This window comes from Dasypus novemcinctus, chromosome 14, assembly GCF_030445035.2.
Source record: "Dasypus novemcinctus isolate mDasNov1 chromosome 14, mDasNov1.1.hap2, whole genome shotgun sequence".
Taxonomy (NCBI): Eukaryota; Metazoa; Chordata; class Mammalia; order Cingulata; family Dasypodidae; genus Dasypus; species Dasypus novemcinctus.
The window spans coordinates 53,093,892-53,097,732 of record NC_080686.1 but is presented as its reverse complement, the minus strand read 5'-3'; positions in this window follow the sequence as shown (position 1 = coordinate 53,097,732).

The window sequence follows — 3,841 nt, the reverse complement described above, 5'->3', positions numbered from 1 at the left end:
AAAACTTCTTCAAAAAGGAAGTCAAAAAAATAGCCAAATACAATTAATAAGAAAATTAAATAATAATGGTATTTGTAAAAATAAGAAATCAGGTAGCGGATGTAGCTCAAGTGGCTGATTACCTGCTTCTTATGTACAAGGTCTGGGGTTTGATCCCTGGTACCTCCTAAAATACATAAATAAATAAAAATTAAATTTAAAAAGTTTTTAATTTAAAAAATGGGGAATAATAAAAACTAACGCAAAAATATTTTTAAAATTTTTGGTATTTTCCCTTTCATCAGTATAACATCTATTGTCCTACATGTACAGTGACATTTTCTTCCATTTATTCCTCCAATTACTTATTTTTTTCATTTTGTCTTCAAAGAAGTTTTAGGTTACAGAAAAGTCACATACCAAATACAGGGAACTCCCATATACCCCTTTTCCCCCTTCCCCTATTAATAACATTTTATATGTGGATGGTACATTTGTTATAACTGATGTTCAAATATTGAAACATAGCTACCAATTGTGGTTAATGGTTTACATTACGGTTTACATTTTGGACCATACACTTTTATAAATTTAGATGTAATTTAACATGGCCTGTATTCATCATAGCAAGATCATGTAGAATGCTTCCATCACCCCAAAATGCCCTCTGTTGCTTCTATTCTATTCTTCCCTCTTCCTCCCCTCAGGACCCACAGAAACCACCAGGCTTCACTCCTTGAAGGACATTCATAGTTACTTGCAACAGCACTAAGGACTTAACACACTGGTCTGTCCTCCCCCATTAGGCAGTACCCATGTTCTTGAGAGATTCTTGTCCCTTTATTTGAGAACATAGTGGGCCTCCCCAGGATGGGAGTCCATCACCTTGCTGCACATTATGTGGTTCTCCACCCACTGATACAACACACTATGGCAAGATGAGCACTCACATTCCCTAGAAGCCTGTCTCCTCTCCAATGTGCCCCATCCCGAATGCCTCCTATATCCAACACCCCAAACCCTCACTTCCCATATTGCCAACAGAGCATTCTCAACATTATAGTTTCAGCCATGTACCCACCAATCCCCAGTGTTCACCTATTCCCTCCCCCATCCTCCCCCAGTTCCATGGACTGTGCAACCCACACTCCCAACCCCACCCCCCTGACAAACCAGTACCACCCAAACCAACAGTATTACCCCACTGTTATGCCCCTCCACTATACAACTATACACTTTCAACTTATCATAGATTTTGCCTATATGGGTGTTGGCTCACAACCTTCTATTTCCTGTAAACATATCTTCCAGACTCTAGCTCTGTGAGTCTGCTTAGTTTGTTTAATTCATATCAGTGAGGTCATGTAATATTTGCCCTTCAGTGCCTGGCTTGCTTCACTCAACATAAGGTCTTCAACATTCATCCACATTATCCCGTGTGTTAATACTGTATTTCTTATAGCGGAGTAATATTACACTGTTTGTATATACCACATTTGTTTATCCATTCATCTGCTGAAGGGCATTTGGGTTGATTCCAACTTTTGGTAATAGTGAATAATACTACTATGAATTTGGTGTCATCTATCTGTCTGTGTCCCTACTTTCAGTTCTTCTAACCCAGCAGTGGAATTGCTGGATCATATGGCAGTTCTATAGTTAATTTTCTGAGGAACTGCCAAAGTGTCCTCCACATAGCTGCACCATTCTACATCCCCACCAGCAGTGGATAAGGATTCCCATTCCTCCATATCCTCTCCAGCACTTACAGTCCTGTTTTCTCAATAGCCACCAGTCTAATGGGTCTAAGATGATATCTCAATGTAGTTTTGATTTGCATTTCCCTAATAGCTAGTGATGTTGAGCATCTTTTCATGTGCTTTTTAGCCATTTGTATTTCTTCTTTGAAGAAGTGTCTGTTCAAATTATTTGCACCTTTTTAAAATGGCTTGTCTTTTTATTTTTGAGGTATAGAATTTCTTTATACATGCAGGATATTAGGCCCCTGTCAGATATATGGTTACCAAATATTTTCTCCCTTTGAGTAGGCTGCCTTTTTGCTTTCTTGATAACCTCCTTTGAGGTGCAAAAGTTTTTAATTTCAAAGGGGTCTCATTTATCTATTTTTTTCTTTCTTTGCTTGTGCTTTGGGTGTGAAGTTCATGAAACCATTTCCTATTATAAGATCCTGTAGATGCTTCTCTACATTATCTTCCAAGGTCTTTATGGTCTTGGCTCCTATATTTAGATCTTTGATCCACCTTGAGTTAATTTTTGTATAAGACATGAGATGGTTTGGATATGGAGATCCAATTCTACAAGCACCGTTTGATGAAGAGGCCATTCTCTCCCAGTTCAATGGGTTTGGTAGCCTTGTTGAAGATCAGTTGAGTCCATATATCAGGGTCTATATCAGAACTCTCAATTTGGTTCCATTGGCCAATATGTGAATCCTTGTGCCTAAACCATGCAGCTTTGACCACTGTAGCTTTGTAGTATGTTTTAAAGTCAGGTAGTGTGATTCCTCTGATTTCTTTTTCAATATGTCTCTGGCTATTTGGGGCCTATTGCCCTTTCAGATAAATTTCCTATCCATGAGTAGGGAATATTCTTGCATTTATTTAAGTCTTCTTTGATTTCCTTTAACAGTGCTGTGTAGTTTTCTGCATATAAGCATTTATATCTTTATTTAAATGTATTCCTAGGTATTTGATTCTTTTAGTTGCTATTGTAAATGGGATTTTTTTCCTGATTTTCTCCTCAGATTGCTCATTAATAGTGTACAGAAATGCTACCAACTTTTGCACAGTGACCTTAAAACCTGTGACTTTACTGAACTCATTTATAAGTTCAAGAAGCTTCATAGTAGATTTCTCAGGGGTTTCTATCTATAGGATCATGTCTGCAAATAGTGAAATTTTACTTCCTCCTTGTATTTTGTTGTATTTTGTCAAATGCTTTTTCTGCATCTACAGAGATGATCATTTGATTTTTCTCTCTCAATCTGTTTATGTGGTGTATTACATTGATTGATTTTCTTATGTTGAGCCATCCTTGCATACCAGGGATGAAACCCACTTGATCATGGTGTATAGTTCATTTGCTGTGTTGTTGAATATGGTTAGCAAGTATTTTGTTGAGGGTTTTAGCATCTGAGTTCATTAGAAAGATTGGTCTATAGTTTTCTTTTCTTGTGGCATCTTTGTTTAGCTCTAGTATTAGGGTGATGTTGGCATCATAGAATGAGTTAAGCAATGTTTCCTCCACTTTTACTTTTTGGAAGATTTTAAGCAGGATTGGTGTTAGTTCTTTCTGGAATGTTTGGTAGAATTACCTGTGAAGCCATCTGGTTCTGGGCTCTTTTAAGTTGGGAGGTTTTTGATGACTAATTCTATCTTGTTACTTGTGATTGGTCTGTTGAGATCACCAATTTCTTCTTTCATCAGTGTAGGCTGCTTGTGTATTTCTAGGAACTTGTCCATTTCCTCTAAATTATCCATCTTGTTGACATATAATTTTTTAAAGTATCCTCTTATGATACTCATTTCTGTCAGGTCAGTGGTAATATCTCCTTCCTCATTTCTTATTTTATGTATTTGTATCTTGTTTTTTCCTTTGTTAGCATATCTAAGGGTTTGTCATTTTTATTGATCTTCTTGAAGAACCAGCTTTTGGTTTTCTTTATTTTTTCCAGTGCTTTCTAATTTTCAATTTTGTTTAGTTCTGCTCTAAACTTCATTATTTCCTTCTTTCAACTTCCTTTTGGGGTTAGTTTGTTGTTCTTTTTCTAAATCTTTCATGTGTGCAGTTAGGTCTTTAATTTTAGAGCTGTCCTCTTTTTTAGTATTACTGTTTATGGCTA